The sequence below is a fragment of the Megascapheus bottae genome, chromosome 8, assembly GCF_031878675.1.
Source record: "Megascapheus bottae isolate mThoBot1 chromosome 8, mThoBot2.hap1, whole genome shotgun sequence".
Lineage (NCBI taxonomy): Eukaryota > Metazoa > Chordata > Mammalia > Rodentia > Geomyidae > Megascapheus > Megascapheus bottae.
Genome location: NC_143516.1, coordinates 22579104 through 22593325, shown reverse-complemented (window position 1 = coordinate 22593325; position 14222 = coordinate 22579104). Strand labels below are relative to the sequence as shown.

General features: G+C 35.6%; 1 pseudogene; it reads left to right on the top strand.

The window, feature by feature from the left end:
- Window positions 1-4977: 4977 nt before the first annotated feature.
- On the top strand, window positions 4978-5991 carry LOC150059658 (trace amine-associated receptor 8a-like; annotated as a pseudogene).
- Window positions 5992-14222: the final 8231 nt, after the last annotated feature.

The window sequence follows — 14222 nt, the reverse complement described above, 5'->3', positions numbered from 1 at the left end:
TTCTGCAGTGACAAAACAATCTAAAGTATCTGCTTGAGTAGTACAAATATAAACTGTAATTTCTTGAAATAAAATTTTAATCTAAAGGACTTTACAAAGAGCTAGAATGTGGAAGTTTCTAGTCGTTAAACATCATTTGACAGACATTTGAACTCTTGCATTTCCTGAATTGTACAGAGTCGGTAGTCACACACACACACAAAACATATTTAGGGACGATATTGTTATACATATTTCCTTTGGAGAACATAATTTATGATCATGGGATCTGCATATAATAACAAGATGGTCTCTATAGTTCTTTATAACATGAAATAGAGAATTTTCAGAAGTCAATTCAAATGAATTGATTTTCATCTTTTGAGGGTGTTTTTGTTGTTTTGATTTGTATTCCTTTGAAGTAGGCACTGTATTTGACATTGAAAACATAAAACTGAGTGAGTCAACTATAAGCAAAAGTTTCTTGAAAACAAAAGTCCTAAAACAAATGTTATGAACTCTACTAAAAAAAAAATCCAATTTTCTAATGGGGACCAAGACATGTGAAAGGGTATCAATGTATGTGAATTAATGCACCTTCTATCTGGCAAATATCATGTAACCCTTTTATTAATTACAATAAAAATATTTTTTAAAAATCCAATTTTCTTATTGGAACAAGAAAAAAACTTTTTGAAAGAGTTTCAGTGTGTAATTCATAATCCTCTTCCCTCAGTATTTTATGTAATGGGATTCTAGGTATTATCCCCATAGCTGCCTTATCATACCTTTCAATCATTTTACTTAAAAATATATGCTGTATATTTCCAAATACAGTAAAATCCTGACAAAAACTAATGAGAAAGTGATTTGCCTTCTCAAGTCTTGGAGTGACTGCCTTAAATCTTTGCTCAGGTAGCTGATTTTCACAATCTGTGCTGTAACTAGCTTGCTGCATGAAAAGATAACATGACATACTATATATTTTGTTGATGAATCTATTTGGAAATACTTTAGGCAAGATGTATATGTTTCATATTTGTGTAGTAAAATAGTTTAATTAGAATTGACCATATTCAGCAGAAGAAAGTTAAATGTAAAAAACAGCAAAGGAAATATAAACGTCTTTGTAACCATACATATATGTTGTTCATACAATAATATTAAGTTGCAGTTCTGTCAGCCCCCTCTCAAATGATTACAGGTAAGCATCCTGCTCCCATTCCTTAAGAAGCAGCTCAAAGTTGGACTCTCTGGAGGGTCAGTCAGTATTGTCTTTATAGAGATGTGTGCTCTTTCCCTTAATTGCAAAAATAAACTGACATTCACAATTATCTAAATAACAAGGAAAACAATCTGAAGAAATTAAAATATATGCACCCTGATGTGTACTTTTGCTGTGGTGTAATCTTTATATGAAATAATTGGGGGAAATAAATCCTGATCTAAAAATTTTAAGCTCTCATATTAGTAAGTAGAGAATACACTTCCAATCTAAGGTATCTTGCTTATTTTTCTACCTTTTTGTCTGCCCTCCATAAAGGAAGTGTCTTAAATTCTTTGTTTAAGGACTGGCTACACCAGTCCTCTCTTCTAGGACTCACTGATGAATGAAAGAAAGTTGTGACTGGCACCAGTGCCTCATTCCTCAAGGCCCAGGACTAGCAAAACAAACAAAAAGTATTAAAATAAATTGTTCAGACATAAAAAGTTGTCACAAATTAACGTAGTTTTGATCACTGACAGTTGGAATAGAGCTGTTTTATCATTTAATGGTAAAGCAGCAATAGTCCATCAATAACAAATTATAAAGACAGAATAATAATAAACTGAGGGAGTAAACCAATGATAGAGCACTTGCCTAGCAGCAAGAGGCCCTGAGATACCTCTTCAACACTGTCTAAATAATAATAATAGTGTAGTAGTAATAATTAAAAATAATGAATTAGAAGATGAAGAGGAAGAGAAAGAAGAAGGAAGAGGAGGAGTGGAGGAGGAGGGGAAGGAAAAGACAGATGGGTGCTGGTGCAGTGGAGGTAGGTTACACAGGCTCTAGGCTCTGGTAGGCCCTGTGTGCTCTTCAGCCTCACTTATGTTGGGTCTCAGACATGTCTATTCCACTGGGGAATCCATCAACCTATGTCATAATGGATGCGTTCAGACCTGTGATCTCTCAGGGTCACATAGTCCATTTAGAGTTTCAACCCAGATCCTTCTTTCTAAGGAAGCATTTTTAGTAAAATTTTATTGTTATTATTAAGGTGCTATAAAGGTTATGGGCTTGATTATTGAACTGTCAATCACGGTGGTTCTGCATTAAGCTATATTCTCTTTTCCCAAGAATGGGTTCTCAGCCACATGAGTTTTCACACTTGGGCATCCTGAACCCCATTCTACTACCCTGACCACCTGTTCTTGTCTTCTTGTCCTAGTAGGAATGCAACATGAATGAGGAAAAATGTGTTTAGATGTGCTCCCTGAAATCTCAGGTCTGAGCCTAGCCTGGTGTCTCTATCTTAGGGTGGTAGATTCAGCCTCTTAATTAACTGCTTAGTAGTCACCGCACACAACTATTAAATACCTCTTGAGGTTGAGCCTCTTTGGGGATCCTATCTGTCTTTGGTTGAAATGGCCATAAGAAGGCCAGCTTCCAAACCCCAGTCTTGGCTATGGTATATTTGTTCAATGGTAGAAGAAAGAGAAACTGGCAGTGGGTGGGCCTTGTATGCTGGGACATAAGGTTTCTCACTTGCCCTTTGAAAAATTGTATATGTAAGAGCTTTGAGTAATGCTATGCCTTTTTTCTTTCTTGACAGTAAGAATGAATTCTCATAAATGGATGTTAGCAAATTGAAGACAGGATACTACTTGTGTTATAATAATAAGTTTCATTGTATCAGTGACAGTCCATAGTTTAACCTAGTTGTAGCAAGATTAAGAAAGAGACCATACTCCCTAGTTTTATTTTTATCCTTTTGAATGTGGTTTCTGTAATCCTAACTATTTTGGGGGCTGAGATTTAGGATCAAGATTTGAAACCAGCCTGGGCAGGAAAGTCCATCAGAAAACAGAAATGGTGCAGTGGCTCAAAATGGTGAAGGGCCAGCCTTGAGCATAAAAGCTCAGGACAGTGTCCAAATCCTGAGTTCTTGGGTTTGGTTAACTCCAACCAAAGTTGGAGTCACAAAGTACACAATATTTTCCCCTTTGCTTTCATTAAGTCTCCTGAGTTTGACACTGCCCTGGTCATAGGATATCATTATCACATTCATCCTCATAATGAGGAATATTTCACACTCAGTCACCAGGGAAAAGATTAACTTAGTGAACTTTTTAAGTATGTCTTTGAGAAGGTAACAGCCTGTAAGCTAAGGGACAAGAGCAGAAATGACACAGAAAACTTTTGATGATGCAAGAACGAGAAGCTTGCCTATGGATCATGTCCTGGCATTAGAATCACCTTACCTATCACAAAACTATTTCCTGAAGAGCATGCAAGAATTTTAGACATCTTGAGGTGATTTCTGCTTTGAAGCATATCTGACTTATTAGATTAGTATCCATTTCATATACTTCATTTAAAGTTAATTATCTCTTAAAAGAATGGCAACAAGGTTTTAGGACCTTCACATATAAATTTTAGGTGACACACATCCATGTGTAATGACACTGTTACAGGGGCTGTATATTCTTTCTGTTCTGTGACTAGTTTTGTCTCTTCCCTCAGGCTTGATATCTCTCAGAGTTTGAGAGTGGGACATTCAAGCTTCCTGTGCCTAATAATGGTATTAAATCTTGGGATGTTCATCCCCAATGTTATAATACCAATAATTTAGCCTTGGGATAGTTTAACAACTACTGATATTGTGGTGGTAGAATAATTTACCACAAAAAGGCAGATGGTGATGATTAGCAACCAGAAACTAGAACTGAACTAGAAACTAGAAATTAATCAGTTATTACTAGGAGATAATATGTCTAGAAATTTTATTTTATGAGAGAGTATATAATGTACTTCTGCACAGTATCTAAATAATTTTTCTTACTCTAAAAATAGAGGATATCAAAAAGTGTTGATAGAATCAATTCTAGACATTAACTTAGGCACAGGAAGAAATTAAAATATATGCTCATATATTAAAATATATGTGTACTTTTGCTATGGTATAATCTTTATATGAAATAAATGGGGGGGAATCCTGATCAAAAAAATTTAAGCTCTCATATTACTAAAGAAGAGAATACACTTCCAAAATATATTTCAATTTTATATTTTGGCCTTAGAAATACTTTATTGTGCAACAATAAAATCATTTTGGTATTGCTATCCAAAGTTTTTTGTTTAATAACTGTACGTTGGAGTATTGCAGTGACATTTACTTTTTTGAATATTTAGATATGATCTAGACCAACTACTCCAGGCTCATCTTCAAGGTTTACAGTACACATTGGTAAAGAATCTTCCTACAAAAAATAGCTGAGCAAATCATGTGTATTGAATACTCTGATATAATTATGAAAAGTAAGTTTCCTTCCACCATTCACACCTCACACTATAGGGTCTCCTTGGGAAGAATTTAAATGATTTGGCTGACTTCCTGAAGTATCCTAGGAGGCAAAAGCCTATTAACAGATGGACTTCTCAATGCTTATTTCTTGGGGATTATCCTTTGCAAAGAACACATGTGCAGAAGAAAACAAGGTAGTGAAACACAGTCACTAGAATTACCCAGGTTTTAGATTCTCAGAGAGATGAAATGTCATGGTAGATTTTCCTTACTAAACAGACTAGGCGATTAAGGATACAGACTGTGATTTTCTGTGGTTTTCCATGACTTATTAATTACAATGTTCAAAGGGTATAATTTCAGCAATGTCTAAAAATAGGTCATTAGGTAGGTACTATGATTTTTCTTCTTGATTGTTAGAACTCAAAGATATTTTTGTCTACCAAAAGCAAGGGCAGAAACAAGCAAGCCTCCTCCAGCAGAAAGAAGTATGAGCAGCAGTGGTTCCCAGCCAGGGCTGGAGTTCTGCTATGAGGATGTGAATGGATCCTGTATCAAGACTCCTTACTCACCTGGACTCAGGACGATCATCTACACAGTGTTTGGCTTTGGGGCTGTGCTGGCTGTGTATGGGAATCTCCTGGTGGTGACTTCCATCCTGCATTCTCTCACCAATTTCCTCCTCGCCTCTCTGGCCTATGCTGAGGACTTCTTGGTGGAACTGACCTTGATGCCATGATCAGGTCTGTGGAATGCTGCTGGTACTTTGGAGCTCAGTTTTGCACCATTCACCGTTGCTGTGACGTGGCATTCTGCTACGCATCTCTCTTCCACCTGTGCTTCATCTCCATCGACGGGTACGTGGCCATCACAGACCCTCTGATCTACCCCACCAAGTTCACAGTGTCTGTGTCTGGAGTCTGCATTGGTGTCTCCTGGATGCTGCCCCTGTTGTACAGCGGCGCCGCGTTCTACACGGGCTTCAGTGATAATGGCATGGAAAACTTAGTAGCAGCCCTCAATTGCGTAGGTGGCTGCCAAGTAGTTGTCAGTCAAGACTGGGTTTTAGTAGACGTTCTGCTCTTCTCCATACCCACATTTGTCATGATCATTGTTTATATTAAGATCTTTTTGGTAGCTAGACAACAAGCTATAAAAATTGAAAGTACAGTGGATAGCAGCAAAGCAGAGTCATCCTCAGAGAGTTACAAAGCCAGAGTGGCCAAGAGATAGAGAAAAGCAACCAAAACTCTGGGGGTCGCAGTGGTAGCATTTATGGTGTCATGGCTACCATATACAATCAACACATTCATTGATGCTTATGTGGGATTTATCACTCCTGCCTTTATTTATGAAATTTGTGGATGGATTATATATTACAACTCAGCCCCAAATCCATTGATTTATGCTGTGTTTTATCCTTGGTTTAGGACAGCCATAAAACATTTTAAGAGGAGAAATTTTCAAGAGTAGTTCATCAACCATGAGTTTATTTTCAGAATAAATGGGAGTGCTACAAGGGAACAACTTATTTTCAAATCAAGGCAGCTGTGATTAAATGTAAGAAATTTAATGTATAAATCTTAAAATTCTGAACCTGATCATTAAAAAATAAACCAGAAAACACTTATAGGAAATTTAAATAATCAAATGTATGACTAAAACAATTTAAAAGCGGTTTACTTATGTATCAGAGTTTTGTATATATTCTTGCTATATGTATTGATTTCTTTCAGTTTGAGTTATACATCTTATGTTTGATATCACACCACTAACATTCTTTTATATGTTCTCCTCTCACTTGTCTTCACATGGTCTACTATTTTTTTCTTGTGAAATACTTCACTAGTTTGCTAGCACTGGCTTCATAACATGCCACACTCTGTGGCTTAAATTCCAGAAACTTATTTTCTCATAGGTGTCCAGAATACATTTCAAGCCTGAAAGAACCTGCAAAGCTTTCTCTGTATGCATAGTTTTCTCTGTTAAGCTTGCTAGTGACTCTTCTTTCGTGTTGTCTTCCTCAGTATTTGACCTTGCCCTGGACATCTCTCTTTACTAAGATACATATTATTCTAATTTAATACCTCATTCTTATTTAATTATTTTTTCAAGTCTATAGTCCTTGTGGTTTGGACTTTAACATTTAAATTTGGGTAACACACACTCAATCTTTATTGTGATAATACTACCCATGACGCTGTTGGTTGCTCTTCAGTGTTTGTCTTAGAGGAAGCAAGCTAGGTATTTTATGTTCAATGGCAGGCAAGACTCTTGTAATGTTCACACACAATACTGTGGGAACAGCAACTCAACCTTGGGATCATGTAGTAACTACAGGCACTGTTCAGAAGTTTTGCAAATGGATAATTCTCCCAGAAAAAAAAGACACAGTTGTCATTCTATACCAATATCACCTGATACAGCAGGAAATTCACTTCTGCAATTTTTATCGATAGTTTCTGTCATTTAACAACAGTATATACCATGGTCCCTTTATATCTTCAGAAACTAATCCCATGACACCCAAAACCTTGGATAGTTCTGATGTCAGTTTATACTGTGCTTTTAAAATGTATACTGACCTATGTGGAACTTTAATGATTAAAAATAACAAGCAATCAATAATATTTATTAATAATAAACAAGAAGAATAACAATACTATAATAAAAGTTATATGAATATGATTTCTCTTATAAAATGTTTTATTGTACTTTGCTTATGTAGTTTCTTATGATAATATGGAATGGTACACCTCTCAGGTGAGAAGATAGAATGATAATGATTATTCATCAGGTGATAGAGTTGGAGGTGTAAAAAAGAAATATAGAGTAAGTATAATTTATCCTTTTCAGTTTCATATATTTGCTGTTAGCAGAGATACAAACATTCTAAACATCTACTTTTTCTTTTCTTATTTATTGAAGAACTTGTACTTTTTCACTTAAAGGAAACACACTAAGCTTTCTCTTTGGTAAATCATATGCATCAGAGCCATATTTAAGGGAATAAATGGTGTATGCCAGTACAACAGATTGGATAACAAAGATACCTAATAACAAGCACATAATCGGTGAAAGAGATATAGTATGTGTACACAGTGGGCAAAGGGAGGATTCATGATATGCAAAATGATGTTCAATTAAAAATATGAATTTCTCAATTCTGGCATTTTACAATTTAGTATTTTCTGACTGAAACTGTCTGTGGCTAATTTAAGTTAAAGAATGGGAGACTGGCGTGAGTATTGAGACAAGGGGTGGAATAACACTGGATTTGATTTCCCTAAAAAATTACAAGTCCAAACTTTTATTGATCCTGGAAAGGAAGTGTAAAATATATTTTAAAATATTGAAACATATTGAAAAATAGCACAGAAATGCATTATTTAATTGTACATTTTGTTTGGGGGAGTATTTTAAATTGTCGATTTAGTAAAAGTCATTTTGGAATTCATATCTAAGATGTTTGAATAATCAAAGAAATTATGCTGGATAGTTCTAAATAAATGTATATTTTCTTTGTGTTTATATTATCTGTGAGAGCAATCATTGAAATTATTAAAGTAGTTTTTGCACTGGTTTCCAACTAAGCTTTTAATTCTTTTCTATCTAATGAACATAATTAAATGTAACTACCAGGTCAGGAATAGCTAAGCATAAAAAGCATTTCAGCTACTATGCTCTTATAATTTTAGGGTAATATAGCATCACATGTGAAATTATATTAATGAGGTTCATAAGTGTCTGGGATGCTGAGGTCTGTGAGTGAGTGGAGCATCCATTACCAAGAATGGCGCTTCATGTTGGTCATTTCCAAATCATTATTCTGTCACCTGCGTGTGACCCAAGACCTGAGGGAACTAAAGAAAGAGCCTTTGTGTTCAAGACTAGTACACTACCACTTTAAGCCACAACTCCATTTTCAGCTTTTTTGGTAGTCAATTGAAGGTAAAAGTCACATACTTTCCTACCTGGGCCGGCTTTGAACCATGATGCTAAAATCTTTGCTTCCTGAATAGCTAGGATTACTAGCTACTCATGAGCTATCTGATTGTACCAGTATATAACAGAATCGTTGGACACAGTTACCTCACTGACTATGGTTGGCTGAATTAGCATTGAACAGGGTTCTAGAGAATCTCACCAACAGGCTTGAGATTGAAGGTGTATTTCTGTGATAATGTACTTGAGCAAATGTTAAGCTAGAGATTTGATCTCCAGCACTGGAAGGAATAAAAGGCATGGTTAAGTCTGCTTCTTTTTCTATTAATCAACTTTTTTTTAATAATTAAGTGCATATGCAAAAGAGTTTTATTTAACAAATTCATTTATGAATACAGTATATCTTGATTGATGTGGTCACTCCTTTCAATTTTTTTAGCCAAGAAAATACAAACTAAGACACTGGAACAGGTTAAGGCTGAGCATTGAAACAAAGTTTTCTGGATTTTTCAAAGATCTAGTTCCTATGTTATGATTTTTCATGCTTCCTTAGTTAATATCATACAAAATAGTTATCAGGAGCACATGGAAGGCCAACACTGGAAGAATTTTTTGTAGGTCCAGATAAAAACAAGGTGATCTACTATGGTCACATCATAAAAATACTGTTTTAGAAGTAGTTAGTAGTGCAAGAAAAGGAGAGAAAGAATAGATAAGTTCACCAATACAAAATTATAATATATGCATATGATATGTTGGGAGCCAAGTGCAGGGTCAGGCTGGCCCATGAATCTGCATCACTGAGTAAGATAACCACACAAACAAATGAGCTGTCGTGTATGAATGCTATGTCTAACTTTGAGCTATATTGTTGGTATTGTGAATCACTTTCTGCTGAGACTTGATTACCATTGGGTAGGAATGTGTTATTGCTTTATAACTCTCTGCTGAGACTTATAGTGAGAATAAACACCCATGGACCTCCCTAGCCCTGCCCAACTTTGTGCTGATAGGCTCCTACACCCTATATTAGCTGAATGTACTTCCTCAATAAACGAGTTCCTGCCTCAGTGGGTCTCCCTGACGCGTCTGACTGTCCTCCAGTGAGGGAGGGCTGGAAGCGGGTGGTCAGTCGGCCCTCTCCTTTCTCGGTAGTCCGGGTCGGGGCATGTTCTCCCTATCCCTCCTGCAGGTCGGGAGGGACCAAGGACTAAAAACCCCAACATTCTGGTGCCCAAAGAGGGGCATGAAAAGAGTGCTCATCAAAAGCAAAACCACAGCGAGTCAAGCCAAGCGACTTAAAAACTTAAAACTTAAAAAAAAAAAACATTGAAATCCTGACCTATATTGCCATTCAACATATCTCAATTCTGATTTGGTCATGAAGTTAGCTTTGTATACTGCTTTCTCTTGAGTGATGTGTCTTTTGATTATATACCTAAAGCATATCATTTCTTTTTTCCATATATATTTTTGTAATTAATAGAAGGGTTACAATACATTCACCAGATAGAAGGTGCATTACTTTGCATACATTGATACCCTTTCTCATGTCTTGGTCCCCATTTGCCTCTCCCCACTCCGCTCCTCATCTTGTTTTCCCCCTTTACCTATCCAATTTCAAATAACCAAATACAAATATATCCAATATATCAGATAACAAGGTGAAATACTGTAATAATATGAGATAGCCAAGGGACAGCAAAAGAGATGAGAGATAACATAGTACATTAAGGGCAACAATCACTCATAAGGCTTTTGTTTCTATATCCTGGAGGTCCTTTCATTTAGTGTCATACTATATGGCTTTATGTATCTGCAGTTTAGTGAATGACATAGGAAGGGCAAGCATATAAGGAAGAAAAAAAGGGGCAGAAAAATTCATAAATGAAATACTCTCTCTGCAAGGAATGAAACCAAAGCAATATTGAGGCAGGACTAGAAATGACAACTGCATGCTTTTGAGGATCAGAAGGAGCAGTGGAGAGCAGGAATTTGTCTTCTTTCAAGTAGTAAAGTCTCCTCATACCAATAGGAAATAATGTAAGATCACTGCTTTGTTTCTACAGGGAAAGTGAAATTCCTCGCATGGTCATACATGGGAAAAGATAATAAAATCTATACAAAAAATATTAGTCAGATCCCAGTGGTGGATTTGTGAATCTATGAAATTTCCAATGTAACAGCAGAAGAAGAACCCAAACACCATGGTAGAGACTAGTTGTCATTTGGGGACCTTCAGGGTTAGATGGAGAAAACCTCTAAATTACCAAGGAACTAAATGTGTACTTGGGTGGGGATGAGGAAGAGTACAAAATGAAAACAACTGAACAAATCTCCTTATTTAAAGTAATTAAATCTAAAGCACATGACAAAAAATATCAGTCTAAAAATGAGCCAATAATATCAACAATAAAACATGAAATACCACCTAGTCATCTTTTTGAGATCATGATCCATTACATTGACAATAAATCAGTTAGGCAGAATGAGGTACCTCATGCATCAAAGGCTTTAATAAAATAATGTGTTTTCCCTCTGTCCCATGCTGAATAAGAAAGAAATCTGCTAATTCTGTATGAATGTTTGAGCCAATGGGAGTGTGATATATATGGCAATCCATATATATGGATATAAATGGCTACTAGTCTTTATAAACAAGCAATCTGGTGTTGCAGGAAATGTTAGATTTAGTAAAAGATGCTATGAGAATTTCCACTAGTGAAACAAAGTACAATCTTTTGGGCTTCTAACTCAAGTCACCTTTTTAAAGTGTGCTACTAAAACATGATGGAGATTAGTGCATGTTACCAAGTAGGTAGAAAGAAAATGGCCCCCAAGAGAAAGCATCAAATGCAGGATAGACCATCTTCCAGGCAACAGTGACTTATATATCCTGAGCTGATGGTTACTTAAGTGATGACAGCCACAACTTTTCTGGAGAGCCTCCCAAATGACCCTCCAGGGCATTTATTGGTAAGGACTGTTTAATTATCACACACACCTTTTGAACCTGCCCCCTATTTTTTTTCTATTTAAACCTAAAGATCCTATCTGAACCCATATATGGCTAAATATGGGAAGCCTTTCAGATCAGTTCATACTCAGAAAAAGGAAACATTCAGACAGGAAAGACAAAAGGAAGGCATGAAAAATTTGAAACTTTCATATGTATGTTGTTTTCTTTTTTTTGCTATTTTTATTATAATTAATAGAAGGGTTACATTATATTTGACAGATAAAAGATGCATTATTTCACAAACATTGATACCCCTTCTCATGCTTTTGTCCCCATTTCCCTCCTCCCAATCCCTCCTCTCATCTTGTTTTCCTCCCTTTGCTATCCTATTTCAAATAAACATATATAAAATATACTGGATAACAAGGAAAGATATTGTAACAATATGAGATAACCAAGGGACAACAAAAGAGATGAGAAATAACATAGTACATTAAGGACATCAATCACTCATTATATAGCTTTTGTTTCCATATCCTGGAGGTCCTTTCATTTAGCCTCATCCCACATGGCCTTATGTGTTGTTTTCTTTTAGCCATCACCAACAATACGAACTTCAGTAATCATTTTCCTCCCTGGCTTCCTTTTAATGTTACAATATGACTATTTTGATAGGAATTTCTATAACTAGTGATGATTACAGACCAATTAAGGAAACTACCATAATAGTAATGGTCTTGAGTACTACCAAGTAGGTCATTTATTCACAATGACCAAAATAACTATTTGTTGAATTACAAAAGAAAAGAAATAACCTGAAATAGAAGAACTATTATGGACTGGGGGAAGTGTGATAGGAAGAGAGACTGGGTGAGAAGAGTAAGAACTACAAAAGAGGAACATGTAATTAGATACATGCATGCAATGGGAATGGAACAATGAACCCTATTAATTTCCACAATTAATGAGATAGTAATTATATGTTTTACTGGTCATGGGGAAATAACTTACAAAAATAATTCTTATCAAAAATCTAGATTAAAGAGAAAATGTCTAAATACGGAAGTGGGCAATATGCCATTAAATAGAAAAATTTGGGACATTATTGAAATGAGCAGTAGTTCTATAAACATAATTCATGACAGGTTACCTTTTAATCCTATAAAGTAGGCAAACATTAAAGAATAGCAACATGCTATGTTGAATAAACAGAGGGGAAACCCATGGTCAAATATGCTGATAAAACTGAAAGTTACTCTAATTCTCTAGTAAGAAAATTTGGGTTGACAAATCTTTGACTACATACCTCAAAATCAAGAACCTGATTTTATAGAATGCCCAAGAGGAAAAATCTTATCATAACTCAACTCACATAAATGCCAGGTTACGTGTCATTCACAGCACTAAAGAGGCTGAGATAGAGAGATCATAGTTTGAGTCCAGAATTTGGAGACTGGCCTAAGCAACATGGGGAAATCTTGTTTCTTTCTTCCATTCCTTCCTCACAAAGCATAGAGAAATATATGTCCTTCTTGAGAGATCTCAGAAGACAAAGAAGGTTTTCCAAGGTAAAATAGAGCCAAAATTAGACTCTCCACATTCTGAAGAACCTTCTTATATTTTGTTACTGAAATATCTTTCCAATAGTTTCCATTACGAACTAACACTAGAAGTACTTTTTACTTCAATTCCCTTGTTTAATGCCTTGAGGAAAACACCCTGTATTCTACTCTCAAGTTTCTCCAAATCAGGATTATTAAAAATCAGAATGATTAAAACCTTCATGCTTTTCCAATCAGAATGATTTATTTTTGGTAATCCTGAGACTTGAACTCAAGGCCTGGGCACTGTCCTTGGGCTTTCTCAATGCTAGTGCTTTGCTACTTGAGCCATAGCACCACTTCCAGCTTTTTCAGTATATATGGTACTGAGGAATTGAACTCAGGGCCTCATGTAAGCCAGGGTACCGGTAGGCCATGCTCTCAAACCCCTAATCAGAATGGTTAAAACTGAAATGCTACACATAATAACATGTATTATTGATATTATACAATACATGCATTTTATTTTTTCAACATGAATCAATGCTAGAAGGCATAAAAATCATATCTGAGAGAGCTCTTCCTCAGCATGAAATCAATAAACAGTTCTCAGAAAAATATAAGACACTTTAAAATAAAAATGTGAGAAGATAATCTCTAATAATTAATAGGACTATCACTGAATGTGTCAAAACTCTTCATCAAGATTTGTCAGGAAAGGTACCTTTCCTTCCCATCTCATGTGTAAATCACAAAATCAGCCTGGAAATGTATTTGGTTCCAGAATAAACCTAACACTATAGAAAAGTGTTTTCTATTCTCACCTTACACTACGGGGATTCAACTTTAGGGGCTTTAGGCAGTTGAAATCATTAAACTGCTTCCTGAGAGTAAACTGTGGATTGAGCATTAACTTAGTTTTGTAAAATTAGGATAAGAATGCTAATAAAAGACAGCATCCAAACAGGCATCACAGAGGAAACTACTTCTTTGACAAGCATCTCACAGATATGAAGCTGAGGCTATGAAGAGATATTTTTTAGTAGAAACAGATGGCATTTTATGTGATTATGACAGTTGAGGGCATATATATATTAGGAAGGAAATTATTTAATGAGATGAAAATATGAAACAGTTTCTGCACATGGAAGAAAGGTTTTTTTCTGGAAAAAAGAAATCATTTTAGCAAATACTAATATATATTTTATATATCCTTTGGATATTTGAAAACAGGAAAAACATATTTGATAGGGTAGATGACACTCTTTACAGGACTCAAAAGAGAGAAAC